General features: G+C 48.4%; 1 protein-coding gene and 1 long non-coding RNA gene across 8 annotated transcripts in view; both read right to left on the bottom strand.

Annotated features, from left to right (window-relative positions):
* LOC144248619 (uncharacterized) overlaps positions 1 to 9,215 on the bottom strand; it is a 470,148-nt gene extending 460,933 nt beyond the window's left edge. The window contains exons 1-7 of one of the 7 annotated variants that reach the window (XR_014955452.1): positions 5,485 to 9,215; positions 5,365 to 5,406; positions 4,964 to 5,277; positions 4,125 to 4,883; positions 3,870 to 4,037; positions 3,717 to 3,797; positions 2,970 to 3,654 (exon numbers count right to left, since the gene is read on the bottom strand). The gene's annotated coding sequence lies outside the window, so the exon portion shown is untranslated. Of the gene's footprint in view, position 1; positions 1,092 to 2,969; positions 4,038 to 4,124; positions 4,884 to 4,963; positions 5,278 to 5,364; positions 5,407 to 5,484 lie in introns of all 7 variants that reach the window. The other 6 variants (XR_014955451.1, XR_014955448.1, XR_014955449.1 and 3 more) reach the window with 6 other exon arrangements.
* A 458-nt stretch (positions 9,216 to 9,673) lies between these two features.
* LOC146767252 (uncharacterized) lies at positions 9,674 to 13,206 on the bottom strand. Its single transcript, XR_014955415.1, has 3 exons — positions 10,426 to 13,206; positions 9,903 to 10,003; positions 9,674 to 9,724 (listed from the first exon to the last, which is right to left on the bottom strand). It is a non-coding gene; the product is annotated as an uncharacterized LOC146767252 (long non-coding RNA).
* Positions 13,207 to 16,595: the final 3,389 nt, after the last annotated feature.

The following is a 16,595-nucleotide window of genomic DNA, read 5'->3' as shown; positions in this document are numbered from 1 at the left end:
CGTGAAACGCTGCACTGAAGAATATGCTTAAACACTTCTGACCGCAGGACCTCCATGTCAAATGGTAGATTCCAGGAAATTCTGTAGGGACCCAGGGACCTACGAGACAAGGGGAGGCAGTCAGTGACTGACTATCTGAGAGCTAGGAGCTATACCAACTCTGGGCCCATCAGGGTTGTACCCCAAACCCCGTAGAGAACAGATGAACGGCAAAGCTCTATAACTGCTCTACCTGAGCGTGACTACGTGCCCGGGCAAGGCAGCTCCGATCATAATTGCCACAACAGAGGTGCATATAACATAAGGCAACGTAGGTACATACAGTATAAGCACAAACAACATAAGGCAACGTAGGTACATACAGTATAAGCACAAACAACATAAGACAACATAGGTAGGCGCAACATGCACACATACAATAGAAGCTGACACAGGTAGGTGCAACATAAGTGCATACAACGTAAGCCGACAGAGATACAAGATACAAGAAAACCCTCCCCCAGGACTAGTGCTCTCTGCCACAGATTTGAACTGTCAGCATCTGAAATTAAGTTAGGACTGCAAGACAACTTAGCATCACCAAACATGTTATGTCAATCTCCTAATACAATCTAGAGCCCAACTACACCCTGCAAATGACAAATTTCAAGTCCCCAGGACTTGTGCTATTACAGGCTATGCAGCAGGGCAGAGCAGTTGTGGGACAAATACGTGCAGACACCCGTGACACAGGACAGGGAGAGAGAGCTTTTGAGGAGAAGAAAGGACCGAGAGACCCAAAGAACACAGAGTGCACCAGAGACAAGTGACAAGACACACACCAGAACTGCTCTGCCCTGAGCACCTCAGCACTGTGATCAAAACAGTCACTTTCCCTTTAGCTGGCCTAAGGGGACACTTCTTGCACATCCCTGCCCCCAAAGCTGATCCTAAAGGCCCTCCCAGCACCCTGCTTTCACCCCCTCTGCGGGCCTTAGCCCTCCACTTATCTCTCTGGCATCTGGGGATGAGAATCCACGTCGCCTGGCAATGGAGGCTGCCTCGCCAGCGGGGAATGTCCTATGGTCACCGGGCTGTGGTCCCATGCTCAGCTACAATCGAGAACACCAAACATCACTGCATGATCTTAGCTGCACAATGGACAAAACCCAGCAATCCTGCTACTCACCATTCTCCTGAGAACGCTCGGGCCGCACATTTTGGCCAGGCTCAGAGGCTGCCACCGTCATCGCAGGGTCTGCCTGGGTTAAGAAGAGACAAAGAGACTCGGCATTGCTGAAAACTAAGTGGACCTTGGCTCCCCCTCCCTACCTCGGCATCTCACCACAACTCCTCAGCCATTGCCAAAGGCAACTCTGATGCAATCTTAAAATACAAAATTTCAAGGCTTCATCTCAGAGTCCTGCAATACTTCCCGAGAGCTCACAAGCACAGGAAATCCAGGCCATCAGCTGTTGGTGACAGGGGCTTGGCATATGCTGAGTGGATTCCCTAAAGCACACAAACAACAATGGATGCTTACAATTGCACCAAAACCTGAAACCTGAGCAAGAACAACTGCTTCTGTCCACTGCTCACCTGGCACACAGGGCCTTGACTGCTGCTAACTGCCGGGACCTCCTAAAAATAAAGGCAAAGAACACTGCTGTAACATGGTCACCATTCAGGCTGCCCCTGCAAATGCAAACAATGACTGACCTGATCATGGGAAAATCCTCACGCAAGAATGGGGCCCTCTGCCACTGACCTGAACTGTCTGCATCTGAAAGGAAGTTAGGACTAGTGTCAAACAGCTGCAGGACAACTTAACAGCACCAAACATGTTATGTCAATCTCCCCATACAATCTAGAGCCCAACTACACCCTGCAAATGACAAATTTCAAGTCCCCAGGACTTGTGCTATTACAGGCTATGCAGCAGGGCAGAGCAGCTGTGGGACGAATACGTGCAGACACCCATGACACAGGACAGGATGTGACAAACCAGGGGACAGGACAGGGAGAGAGAGCTCTTGATGAGAAGAATATCTGCAAGGACCGAGAGACCCAAAGAACACAGAGTGCACCAGAGACAAGTGACAGGACACACACCAGAACTGCTCTGCCCTGAGCACCTCAGCACTTTGATCAAAACAGACACTTTCCCTTTAGCTGGCCTAAGGGGACACTTCTTGGACATCCCCATCTCCAAAACTGACTCAAAACCCCTCCTGGGGAGTCCCAACCCGGCACCTCTTCCATCCCCTCTGTGGGCTGTAGCTCTCCACTTATCTTGCACATATCTGGGGATGCAAATCCCCATCAGGTGCAGAACGAGGCCTCCTGCCTGTCTGGGAAGTTCCAGTTGTCATCAGGCTGTTATCTCTTGCTCTGACAAGAGAAAGAAAACCAAACGTCAGCGCACTACCTTAACAGCACATGGGCCAGAACCTGACAATTCTGCTACTCACCATCCCCCAAGAAGTCTTGGGCCACACACCTCAGGCGCGCTTGGATTCTGACACCGTCATCTCAAGGCACACCTAGGTTAAGGGCAGACAAGGTGACATGGCATTGCTGCAACTTGAGGGTACCCTCGCTCCTCTTCCCTGCCTCACCACAACTCCTTGCCCATTCCTGTGGGTTACCAGGAAGGGTCCTTGAAATGCAAAATTGGAAAGCTCTGTCACAGGGTCCTGTAATGCTTCTGGCAAGACCACACGTGCATGAAACCCGGTCCATCAGCCAGTTGGAGACAGAGGTATAAGTACTCTGAGTGGATTCCCTAAAGCACACAAACAACAGTGGATGCTTACAGTTCCACCAAAAACAAAAAGCTGAGCAAAAAACTCCTTTGGTCCATTGCTCACCTGGCACACTTGGCCTTGACTGCTGCTATCTGCCTGGACCACCTAAAAATAAAGGCAAAGAACACTGCTGTAACATGGTCACCATTCAGGCTGCCCCTGCAAATGCAAACAATGACTGACCTGATCATGGGAAAATCCTCACGCAACAATGGGGCCCTCTGCCACTGACCTGAACTGTCTGCATCTGAAAGGAAGTTAGGACTAGTGTCAAACAGCTGCAGGACAACTTAACAGCACCAAACATATTAAGGCAATCTCCTAATACAATCTAGAGCCCAACTACACCCTGCAAATGACAAATTTCAAGTCCCCAGGACTTGTGCTATTACAGGCTATGCAGCAGGGCAGAGCAGTTGTGGGACAAATACGTGCAGACACCCGTGACACAGGACAGGATGAGACAAACCAGGGGACAGGACAGGGAGAGAGAGCTCTTGATGAGAAGAATATCTGCAAGGACCGAGAGACCCAAACAACACAGAGTGCACCAGAGACATGTGACAGGACACTCATCGGAACTGCTCTGCCCTGCATGCCTCAGCACTAAGGTCAAAACAGACACTTTTCGCCTTTAGATGGTCTAAGGAGACACTTCTTGGACGTCCCCAATTCCAAACTGACTGAAAAACCCCTCCTGGGGAGTCCCAACCTGGCACCTCGCTTATCACGCCCCTCTGTGGGTCATAACCCTCCACTTATCTTGCACATATCTGGGGATGCAAATCCCTGTTGGGTGCAGAAGAACGCCATCTCCCTGTCTGGTAAGTTCCAGCTGTCACCTCTTGGTCTGCCAAGGGAAAGAAAACTAAACATCAGTGCACAATCTGAACAGCACATCAGCCAAAACCTGGTAAATCTGCTACTCACCATCCTCCTCAGAATGCCCGGGTTCTTGGCCCTCACGCTTTGGGCGTGCTTGGATTCTGACACCGTCATCGCAGGGGACACCTGGGTTAAGTGGAGACAAGGCAACATGGCATTGCTGAAACACGAGTGGAATTTGATTCCTCCCCGACTCACCGCAACACCTTGGCCATTCCCTCAGGGCTACCAGGATGGGACCTTGAAATGCAGGATTGGAAGGCTCCATCACAGGGTCCTGTAATGCTTCCAGCGAGATCACAAGGGCATGAAACCTGGTCCATCAGCCAGTTGGTAACGGAGGTATGCGCACTCGGAGTTGATTCCCTAAAGCACAAAATCAAGAATAAATGCTTAGAATTGCACCAAAAATTGAGACCTGAGCAAAACCAACTGTTTCTGTCCACTGCTCACCTGGCACACAGGGCCTTGACTGCTGCTAACTGTCTGGACCTCCTAAAACTAAAGGCAAAGAACACTGCTGTAACACAGTCACCATTTAGGCTGCCCCTGCAAATGCAAACAATGACTGACATGATCATGGCAACACCCTCACCCAGGACTGGGGCTCTCTGCCACTGATTGGAGTCGTCAGCATCTTGAAAGGAAGTTAGGACTAGTATCAAATGGCTGCAGGACAACTTAGCATCACCAAACATATTAAGGCAATCTCCTAATACAATCTGGAGCCCAACTACACCCTGCAAATGACAAATTTCAAGTCCCCAGGACTTGTGCTATTACAGGCTATGCAGCAGGGCAGAGCAGTTGTGGGACAAATACGTGCAGACACCCGTGACACAGGACAGGGAGAGAGAGCTTTTGAGGAGAAGAAAGGACCGAGAGACCCAAAGAACACAGAGTGCACCAGAGACAAGTGACAGGACACACACCAGAACTGCTCTGCCCTGAGCACCTCAGCACTGTGATCAAAACAGACACTTTCCCTTTAGCTGGCCTTAGGAGACACTTCTTGGACATCCCCATCTCCAAAACTGACTCAAAAACCCCTCCTGGGGAGTCCCAACCCGGCACCTCTTCCATCCCCTCTGTGGGTTGTAGCTCTCCACTTATCTTGCACATATCTGGGGATGCAAATCCCCATCAGGTGCAGAACGAGGCCTCCTGCCTGTCTGGGAAGTTCCAGTTGTCATCAGGCTGTTATCTCTTGCTCTGACAAGAGAAAGAAAACCAAACGTCAGTGCACTACCTTAACAGCACATGGGCCAGAACCTGACAATTCTGCTACTCACCATCTCCCAAGAAGTCTTGGGCCACACACCTCAGGCGCGCTTGGATTCTGACACCGTCATCTCAAGGCACACCTAGGTTAAGGGCAGACAAGGTGACATGGCATTGCTGCAACTTGAGGGTACCCTCGCTCCTCTTCCCTGCCTCACCACAACTCCTTGCCCATTCCTGTGGGTTACCAGGAGGGGACCTTGAAATGCAAAATTGGAAGGCTCTGTCACAGGGTCCTGTAATGCTTCTGGCAAGACCACACGTGCATTAAACCCGGTCCATCAGCCAGTTGGAGACAGAGGTATAAGTACTCTGAGTGGATTCCCTAAAGCACACAAACAACAATGGATGCTTACAGTTCCACCAAAAACTAAAAGCTGAGCAAAAACAACTGCTTTGGTCCACTGCTCACCTGGCACACAGGGCCTTGACTGCTGCTATCTGCCTGGACCTCCTAAAAATAAAGGCAAAGAACACTGCTGTAACACAGTCACCATTTAGGCTGCCCCTGCAAATGCAAACAATGACTGACCTGATCATGGCAACACCCTCACCCAGGACTGGGGCTCTCTGCCACTGATTGGAGTTGTCAGCATCTGAAAGGAAGTTAGGACTAGTATCAAACGGCTGCAGGACAACTTAGCATCACCAAACATGTTATGTCAATCTCCCCATACAATCTAGAGCCCAACTACACCCTGCAAATGACAAATTTCAAGTCCCCAGGACTTGTGCTATTACAGGCTATGCAGCAGGGCAGAGCAGTTGTGGGACAAATACGTGCAGACACCCGTGACACAGGACAGGGAGAGAGAGCTTTTGAGAAGAAAGAGCTGAGAGACCCAAAGAACACAGAGTGCACCAGAGACAAGTGACAGGACACACACCAGAACTGCTCTGCCCTGAGCACCTCAGCACTGTGATCAAAACAGACACTTTCCCTTTAGCTGATCTAAGGGGACACTTCTTGCACATCCCCACCCCCAAAGCTCATTCAAAATGCCCTCCCAGCACCCCGCTTTCACCCCCTCTGTGGGCCTTAGCACTCCACTTATCTCTCAGGATCTGGGGATGAGAATCCACGTCGTGTGGCAATGGAGGCTGCCTCGCCAGCGGGGAATGTCCTATGGTCACCGGGCTGTGGTCCCGTGCTCAGCTACAATCGAGAACACCAAACATCACTGCACGATCTCAGCCGCACAGCAGCCACAACTGAGCAATTCTCTGCTCACCATTATTCTCCTGAGAACGCCGGGCTCCTCGGGCCGCACGCTTCGCCCACGCCCTCCTGGCAGGGTCTGCCTGGCTGAAGAGCAGGCGAGGTGAGGTGGCGTTCCCAAAACTCGAGTGGACCCTGGTCCCCCTCACTAGTAGTTCCCCGACTTACAGCAACTCCTCGGCCGCTCCTGAGGCTCCCTGGTGCCACCTCCAAGTGACAAAGATCAAGGCTTCGTCGCAGAGCCGTGTGCCGCTCCCCGAATTCCCAGGAGAGCGAAGGAGCGGCTCTGCGGCCGCTTGCAGGGGGGACTCGCTGGTACACGAGTGGACTGCCTGACGCACACAAACATGAATGGATACTGAGACTTGCAGCAGAGACACTACAGCTGCAGGCACACAAATTCATAAATAAATAAACTAACAAAATCCAAAAATCCTACCAAAATATTAATTTTATTTACCCAGTATCCAAATTGCCAAATAGATTAACAGAGACACCCTGTCCTATCCCCTCAATTATGCCTCTAAAATCTATGCCAAACAAATCCCGAAAACTAAGAAAACCCTGCCTGTATTGAAATAAAAACAAAAAAAAGTCTTGTAAACGTTATAAATTCATTAACCTAACACATCAGAACCATAAAAATATTAAACCTTTATGAACAGCAGTACGCACGACCCTCGTTTCAACATATAAAAGTAAAGCTATCCCTACTACTAACCTAACACAAATATCACAAAATATAGCAGTAAGAAAAGAAAAAAAAAAAATCCTCACTATAACTAGAATATAAATTTTTTATTTTAAGCCATGAAGAATTCATACATTCTAAACAGGAACTTCCTCAAAATCAAGTATTTCAATAAACGCAAAAAACTCTAACATATTTCAAATAACTACAAAAAGGCTAAAAAACATAAAACAATCAAGCAACCCACCACAACTATCTAAAACTATCTACAATAAACCTTCTTTAAAAAAACCCAACAAATACTTCTTACCACCTCAACAATACATCACCAGTGACACCAAACAACTCAAAATACTGTAACTCCCATCCAAAAAATGCTCTATAAACTGAAACACTAAAACTCATCTAAAACACCCACTTACCCTTCAATAACCTCCTCTAACCTACACACAAATCTAAAACCAATAAGAATTAACTATAAACTATCATACCTTAAAGAACTCCACCATTAAACACTACTGTACCAGACTTACTATAAATCAAAAACCCCAAAAAAACACACCACTGTTAAGATCACCAAAACATTTTTCTCCATTCCTCTAACAACCAAATACAAACCTCGATTTACCTTCACTTGAAAAACATACAATACACCTACAACCAACTGCCCCAAAAATAAAAACACAGTCCTACCATCCAGCATAAATTCATCCAAATGAAACTTCAAAAAAATAAAGCTCCAAAACATCTGTAATAATCCAACAACATTAGATGAAAAGTATAACAAAAATATTTTTAAAATCATCCAAATTCTTCTAAAAGACTATTATACCACAAAAAAGAAAAAAAAAAAAGAAAGCAAAATCAAAAAGCATAAAAGTCCCACCAATTTAATAAAAAACAGCCAGAATGGCTCCATGAGCCAACAAAAAAAACCCCCAACTTATAAGAAAATGCCAAACCACCTCAGAAACAAACAATAAAACACAGCCCCTCTTACCATGGTATTATTTTAGTACTATGATTAAAATACACATTCTATACAAAAATGTCCTCTACCCTTCCATCAATGCCACATAAAGCAAATAAATTAACTGTTATCATACAGGACATCCATATAAAAAATATCTCAATCGCCCTAAAACCTTAAAAATAATTACAAATTAACCCCAAAATGAAAACTTTAACAAAAGAAACCCAAAAACAAACAACAGAAACTAAAAGTACACCACCATAGAACTACCTACCAGCAAAAACAACCCCACACCACACTCTTTTCACTAACAGTTGTCAGTGAGACACATCACAAAAATGAAACAAAAATAAAAAACAGCCCTAGAGAAACCCACAAAACAAATCACAAAACCCACTAGAAAAAGAAGTCCAACCAACTTACTAAACTTCAAACCATACAACAGACCCTGAAAGCTGCTAAAAATTAAAACCATACCTCTACACTAACTCAAAGAGTAACCAGCATTCTGCTAAGTTAGCTTTAAAAACCAAACTAATAAAGGAGATTAACAAAAACCTAAACCACTAGACAATAAAAAGAGAAGCACCCAAATAAATAACTACCTAAAAAAATCCACTGTATAAATACACAAGTTCCTAAAAAAAACACTGATAAAAAGCAACCAACAAATACATCAAACTGAAACAAAAACCCAAATAAATACAGTAACAACAAAAAAATTATTCCTAACTCAATAAACCCATAATGCCTCAAACCATCAAAATACAAATACCACCTAGAAATAAACACATCACCAAAAGAGAAATGTAACCACAAACAATAAGTCCCAAATTACCGGTAACAATAAAACGTCCACAACAATTAAACAAACCAAATGAATAAAACTACTATAGGAAAATTTAAAAAATGCAATTACCAAGATTAAAAAAAAACCTCACTAATTCACTACAGCACACTACCTCAAGCCCACCAAAACTAACACTACATACTCATGCTAATAAAAGCCACCACATCCTAATTAAAAACCAACCCTGTACTTCATGCTACGACCCATAAAAATCAGTGTAAAACTTAAAAAAACATATCCTGTAAGAAGATAACTACAATTATATTTTCACAACATGAAAATAATCCAAACAAAACATCCAACATATCGCACAAAAAAAAAAAAAAAATCTAACAACCAACTCAATCCAAAAAAACCCTTGTCACAGCACCTGAACCAAGAACCGTAACAACCAACAAGTACACCGTGACCCTTCTCCTACACCAACTACGAACAAAAGAAAACGGCCCAAAACATTCCTCAGGAGCTCCTCAAAACCAGCGCAGCGAGGGAGGCTGGAAGATGCGAAGCCGCGCTCCCGGCCCCGGGCGCAGCGCGGCTCCGGCAGGAAAGCGGCTCCTCCGGCAGGCAGAGGCGGCGCCGCGCCGGGAGACCCCCGCCCGCTGCCCCCGGCCCGGCGGGGCCAGCACCGCGCCTGGGGGGCCCCGGCGGCGCCCGAGCCCCGCGCCCGGAGCGGCGGCACCGGCCCTGCCCGCGCCGCCTCCCCCCGCCCGCCGGCCCGGCCAAAGCTCCGCTCGGCTCCGCACGGCTCGCACCGGCGCGGCTCCGGTGGGCCCGCGGCAGCCCAGCCGCGCCCAGCTCCCCTTCCGCCCCGGCCAGCCCCGGCACTGCCGGCAGGGCTCCGCGCCGGACCCTTCGCTGCCGGGCCGGGGGCAGAAGAAGCGCCCCGAATGCAGCGGCACAGCCCGATCCCCGCCCTGCCAGCGCTGCCACGGCTGCAGCTCCCTTCCTCTGAAGCCCCGACACTGACGCCACGCTCCGGCGCTCACCTCACCCCAACGAGGGCACGGAAACGTAGGCTTCCCTTCAACTGCGTCCCCTAGAAGAGAAGAAAAGAAGCGGCTTGCCTCAAACGATGGCAAAAGGGGGCTTCTTACCTCAGTCCAAACCCCTTAAAAGGCGGGACCACAGGACTGCCCCCTCCAATTCAACCTCAGGATGACGAAGTTTCAAAGGGAAAGGAGAAAAGCCCCGGCTGAAAAGGCGCACCGGCTCACCTGCTCGGCTGCTGCTTCTCGGCATAAAGGTTTGTCCCTCGGCTCCTCCTCTGAGCAAGGCTCCACTTATCCAGGTGGGTTTCCAGGTGATCCCCCGGACCCTGTGCGAAGCGCCCACCGTCCTTCCAGGAGACAGCTCCGGGAGCCCCCCATAAACTCCTCTCCTCCAGCAGCTCCGTGCAAAAGCGATGCGAGGAAAACCCCCTAAATCAGCCGCCGGAGGAGCCACCCCCTCCTCATCATCCTCACAGCTCACACCTGGGGCTGCTCTGAGCCCTCCTCATCATGCTAACAGCTCACACTTGGGGCTGCTCTGAGCCCTCCTCATCCTCACAGCTCACACCTGGGGCTGCTTTGAGCCCTCCTCATCCTCACAGCTCACACCTGCCGCTGTTGCCACTCTCCAACAGCGTCTCTCTGTCTCCAGCACACAGCCCACTTCTCACAGACACAGATCCAACAGAAATCTGCTACGGGTGTCGGCTTTTCTTAATCCATCTGGGTACACGATTAAAACACGTACGTGCATTGATGGTCATTGAGAGAAAGCTTTCCCCTGGACAAAACAGTCCTTTTGCCGGCACACTTTGATACACCTTCGCAAAAAGCAGAAGCAGTAGCGAGTCCTAAGACCCCTGCCGAAGAACCCAGCCCTGCTTGGGACACCCAAAGCAGCAGACCTCGAAAAAGGAGGGGAAAAGTCAAGCTTGGAGGGGAAAAAGAGGACAGAAGTACAGCAGCCTTTAAAAATGCCTGCACGGAGCAATAGTGGGAACCAGTCACATTTCTTCTTTCCTTGCTTTCTGTGATGACATAAATAGGAAGTAAGAACACGTTAAACAAAAGGCAAGAGCTAGGATTTGACAGGTCTTCATTTTGGCAGGCGCCCCGAGCTCCACGGCTGCGGGGGAAAGATGCGAAGGGGCGACGGGAAGAGAGGAGGGAGAGCGGGACATGCGAAAGGGCGGGGAGGGAGGTCGGGCTGCGGAGGAAAGCGGGCGGGGAAGGGAAAGGCCGGCAGGGCAGCAAGAGGGACGGGGCACAGAGGAGGGAGAGAGGGGGAATGGAACGGAGCAGCGGGGCAGGGACAGGACAGGAAGGAGCCGGGTTTGGGGGGGACACGGAAACGAGGGAAAGAGAGGTAACTGAACACGGGCAGGAGCATGGAGCGGGAGAGAGAGGGACAGGAGGGGATCCTCCCGGCGCCCCGGCTCCGCCCCGGCTCCGCCCCGCCCGGGCTGCTGCGCTCGGCAGAGCTCGGCTCCGTTCGGCTGGACTCGGCTCCTCGGCCAGCTTCGGCTACTTTCGGCCACGCTCGGCTATTTCCGGCCGCATTCGCCTCCATTCGCCTCTCCGGCAAAGCTCGGCTCGCCGACACAGAAGGAGGAAGGAAAATGGAAAAGGAATGGGGGAGAGAACAAGAGGGAGAAGGGAGACACAGAGGGAAAGTGTCCTTACACCTGGTGGCACCCTGACTCTGTCTGATTTCCTATCGGCCTTCAGGTCTGGAGAGTTTCTTTGGTTTTGAATTATATGTTCTAATGAACTCCCCCAAAGCCAGAGCTATATTCTGCATGGACAGCTGCTCTTGCACGAATACAGGGAGATTTCCAGCAGCTCTGCTGGGCTGGGATAGGCTCCCATGGTAAGCTGAGAGGATGGAGACTCGGCCCCCAAGCTACAGCCACTGGGACAACTCTCCATCACGGGGCCAGGGAGCTGTGCAGGGCACAGACTCCCCTCATCCCCAGCACTGCTGTCCCCGGAGAGCCCGCTGGCTCTCTGCTCCTGAGAAACACTCTCTTCTCGCAAAAACCCAACTCCCTCACCACCTGCATCTGCTTCTTCTTCAGTATTGCCCGCAACCTTCATTTCTGCTCTCTCAAAGCACTGTTCATCTCCACCTCTTTTTCATTGCAACATCTTTCAGTTGACACCTTTGAAGTGAAGAGGCCACTGAATTCTACCATTACAGTGTAAACCACTCAGTACTGACAGAGCCTGCTATTAGTTTTAGTCCTCAGTTCTGCATTCCAAGGGATACTTTTGAAAACACACTGAAAACTCATAAAATACGTGGCATTCACTGGAGCCAGGGCTCACTTCTGCATTGTGCCTTGGCACAAACATGCTCCATCACCTGTGACATCTCTCCTGCATTGACCATTGTTCAAAGCTTTCCTGCAGGGGCCTGACGGAGCAACAGGAGCTTGCTGAGCTTCTGTCAGGGCAGGAGCATAACAGGGTGCAGATCCTGTCCTGACCCCACCCTGCATTCCTTCCTGCTCTGATACTCAATGACAAACATCCTCTGGGCCTCTACGTTACCAAATACAAGGACATGCCAACGTTTAGCGAGGACAATTTCAGCTTTCCCAATCTAAACTTTCCATATGATGTAATGACACTGTCACTTATTTACTGAGAACCCCAGCCCACGTAGCCTAGAGAAGTGTCTGTTGGCTCAGAGCAAGCTTTAGGAGCCTGGAAGAAGCTTGTTTTGATTTAGATGCCAGGCCCAAGACTGCATTTGAACTCCTGTCTCCCCACCAGAGGTTTCTAACCCATCCCCTGTGTCACATGTGCAACACCAAATACAGCAGAAAAGCACTTCTGGGAGAAGCTTAGGAATGGAGGAAAGTATAGTTATTATAAATGTTTCATATATCTGTATGTAAAGATAGATAAATAGATAGCTAAATATGTACAGACACCTGTACACCCACCTACACCGGTATCTATATGAAGTCCTTTTTAGACCCTTCCCTAAATTTGTAAGTGATTGGTGCTTATAGAGGCAAACAAAATGAACTTTTAAGTTAAGCCAACTTGGGTGGCTATTTGTGTCACAACAGTCTCTGAAAAAATGATGACAGCACTTAAAAGTCACCAATAGTAATAATAATAACAACAGTAATAAAGTATTTTGCTGCTATTTTGGCAGCTTATGCTGCTTCTTGTACTTACTGCTCAATGTCTTGCTATTTCAGTAGTTCACTATGAAGCAATGAAGCAATAAAGCAAAAGCCTTAAGGCTGGCTGCTTAGCTTACAAGAAGCTCTGTTACAATTTGGAGAAGAAATAAAACTTGGAGCATTATCAGTAAAACAGAGATTCTACCCATACCCATTAAAAATGCAGTATTTGCTCTGCAGACCTGCAAAAACTTACTTTAAAAGGTTAACTGTGACCTTTCATAAACCCAGTCTCATTTTAGCAGAAGAGTTTCCTGCTTCTCTGTGACTGTGAGATGTATCTATTAAGTTCCTTTCAAAGGCCTTGCCTGACCTATTCATTTTGCAATTGAGAGCCAAAATAGCTCAATATCAAATATCTGCAAGCACCTTAGTACTTTTGGAAGAGTGGAACTGCTTGATCAAATCCTCACGCTGACCACACTGTTTCAAAATGCAACAATGAATTATGTCATTATGTCTCCATTTGGAAAGGATTATAATGTAAAATTAAGACAAGAGCCTGCCCTACTCTGAAGGCATGGGGACAATGGGGATTTGAGTCCCCAGTATGTAACTACTGTTGCAAATGGAAGACATCTATCAAGAACAGAGACGTGCGTTACTGCACGAGATACAGTGCCCAAGTCCCAGACTTCATTAACCTTAATTAAATGGTCTTGAAACCAAAATTTTTCCATAGCAGTTCAACGGCATTAAAAGGGCCCTCCCTCTCTGTAAATGGTTTTGATACATAAACATGCAAGCACTCCCAGAAGGGCCACATCCTTAAGGACTGCTACTATATATTTACTTTATGAAGACGCTGCCCCATCTGCTGGATCAGCCACGCACACGGCCCCACTGCTACGCTTGAGTGTGGCACTGGAATAAAACTTTTCTTGTGTTTAGGAACAAAACCCCGTCAGTCAAATCCACAATCATTCCAGCAGCAAGTAGGGATGCACCAAACTGCTCGGGTTTCCATCCCTGTTTATTCTGGAAACTGACCACAAACTCCTACGGAGATTTTGAAGGGCACAAGGGCTTCTTGTGAAAGCACAAAGGAAAGAATAAATGACTAAACAGGTATGTTCAGAAGAATAGGTGGGAGGTTTGTACCTAAGCACATAAGGCCACAGCCTCCTTTTTCAACATGTACAATCGTAGAATCAGAGAATGGTTTGGGTTGGAAGGGACCCCAAAGCTTTTCTCATCCCATCCCCTGCAGGGACACCTTCCACTAGAGCAGGTTGTTCCAAACCCCATCCAACCTGGCCTTGGACAATTCCAGGGGTGGGGCTGCCTCAGCTTCTCTGGGCAACCTCTGCTAGGGCCTTGCCACCATAACAGGGAAGAATTTCTTCTGTATATAGGATTTCTTTAAGCTTTAAAGTCCTAAAGCAGAGGCCACCTCAGGCAGGCATTTACGGATGTAAAGGGTCCTTCTCAAAGGTAACTGTAAAACATGTTCAATGTTCATTAACCTTTCATATGCTGCTCACCAATTACGGAGTGCTTTGAAGAATTTTTAATGAACGTAAATTTTAACCAAAAATACTGCAAAGCCATTATTAATACTGTATGTAGGCACAGGGTACCTGACTTGTAAAGCTGCTAGAAACCTGAACTCTTCTGATAAGATTTGCCACATTTTTTCTTTAAATAAATACATTTTAAAAAATCATCAAATGTCCCTGCTTTATTTCACCACGGCAACAAAATAAGCACAGTCTCAAGTCTGTGCTTCTGTTTCCTATTACATTAATTTCTCCTACCCTGTTCCTCCCTCAAAGCAGTGAACGTGCAGGCAAAGTAATCCTGCCATTGCTCCAGCTCCATGGAGGATACAAACCTGCCTGCAGCCTCTGTCCCTCTGCTACTAGGCAGTCACTGCTGTGCCCAGGCTCTTTATTCACGGTTGTAACAGAAATACTTTCATTTTTTTCTCTTAAAAAGACACCTAACATTTCACCAGATGGTATCAGCACTTCCAAGTGCCTGTAAACCAGACTCCCCAAGCCCAGCCCATTAGCAGCTGCTCTGTGAGTGGCAAAAGAATCCAGAAATTAATCACCTACCTTACACCGCTTCTCACCTGGTCTTGGCTACTTCCTTTCCTCAGGCTCTGGCAAGAAACCCAGACATGAAGCAATTCCCCAACCACAATGACAGCCATGAAAAGCTATTTAGGCTGCTGACAGTTTGGCCGTATCACTGGGCAGTCTGACTGAATTAGCACAGAGAATTTTAGGCTCCCCACACTCTTCTGAGCAGAGGTAGGGTGCGTTATGTTCCTGTCTTGTGGAAACCTGGCACGTGGCAGAATGGGAGTTGGGTTTGTGCATCCTTTGCTGCTTACTCCTCTCCTTACCCCCAAAAACTGGACGTGGAGCTGCAGACGTCCTTTTTACCTTTGTACTGGGGAACAAAGAGGTGGCAGATCCCCACCATTAATAGCCTGTGCAGACAGACCAACAATGAAATACAACTGTACTGGGTTTGCAAGGCAAAGCTTTGGTAGCAGGGTGGGGGGCAGAGCGGCGGCTTCTGCAAGAAGCTGCTGGCAGCTTCCTCCATGTCTGGCAGAGCCAGTCCCTGGCAGCTCCAAAGATGGATGTGCTTCAGGACAAGGCTGAGCCCATGAGAAATGGTGGTGGTGCCTCTGTGACCATGTGTTTCAGAAAAAAGAAAAAAATAAGTTTTTGCACAGTTGTAATTGCAGCCAGAGGAGAGTGGAGTGAGAGTACTTGAAAGGAACAACTCTGCAGACACCGAGGTCAGTGAAGAAGGAGGGGGAGAAGGTGTTCCAGGCACAGGAGCTGGGATTGCTCTGCAACCATGGTGAGGCAGCTGTGCCCCTGCAGCCCATGGAGATCCATGGAGATGCAAAGATCCACCTGCAGCCTGTGCAGGAGACCCATGCCAGAGCAGGGGGATGCCTGTGAGGAGGCTGTGACCCCGTGGGAGGCCTGTGGAAGGAGGAGCCCCTGCTGGAGCAGCTTGTCCCTGAAAGGCTGTACCCGTGGTAGGGTGGCCCACGCTGCAGCAGCCTGAAGGGACTTTCACCCACTGGAGGGATTCAGACTGCAGCAGTGTGATGGGGAGTGTTGCCTGTGGGATGGATTCACACTGCAGCAATTCACAGGGATCTGCTGCCTGTGAGACGGACTCATGCTGCAAAAGTTCATGGAGAACTGTCTCCCATGGGAGAGACCCCATGGAGCAGCAGGGGAGCGACTGCTTTCCCTGATGAACTGATTGTCACCCCCATTGCCTGTGTCCCTGCACAGATGGGGTAGGAGGTAGAGCTGGGAAGGAGGGTGTGGGAAGATGATGTTTTTAAGGTTTTATGTTGTTTCTCATTATCCTGCTCTGACTATTTAGCCATAAATTCAATTAGTATCTCTAATAAGACTCTCTTTTGCCTGTGACAGTATTTGACGAGCGATCTCTCCTGGTCCTTATCTCAACCCTTTTTTGTATTTTCTCTCCTCTGTCCAGCTGTGGAGGCGAGTGATAAGAGAGGCTTTGGTGGGTGCCTTGCATCCAACCCACTACATGGGAGCCTGCTCCTGGATCATGGAGCAGCTCCTGCCCCACTGCTCTGGGAATTACAGCCTGTTGGAAAGCACTTGCTAGCACAGCACTATGTAGAACAAAGATGAAATTTTCCTCTTAAGCGTTTCTGATAGCCACCAGCAGAAGAATGGCATATTCACCACCCCATCCTGCCGCC

Source organism: Lonchura striata, chromosome 5 (genome assembly GCF_050655825.1).
Source record: "Lonchura striata isolate lonStrDom1 chromosome 5, ASM5065582v1, whole genome shotgun sequence".
Taxonomy (NCBI): Eukaryota; Metazoa; Chordata; class Aves; order Passeriformes; family Estrildidae; genus Lonchura; species Lonchura striata.
The sequence above is the reverse complement of the archived record's forward strand: the minus strand, read 5'-3'. Positions and strand labels throughout refer to the sequence as shown.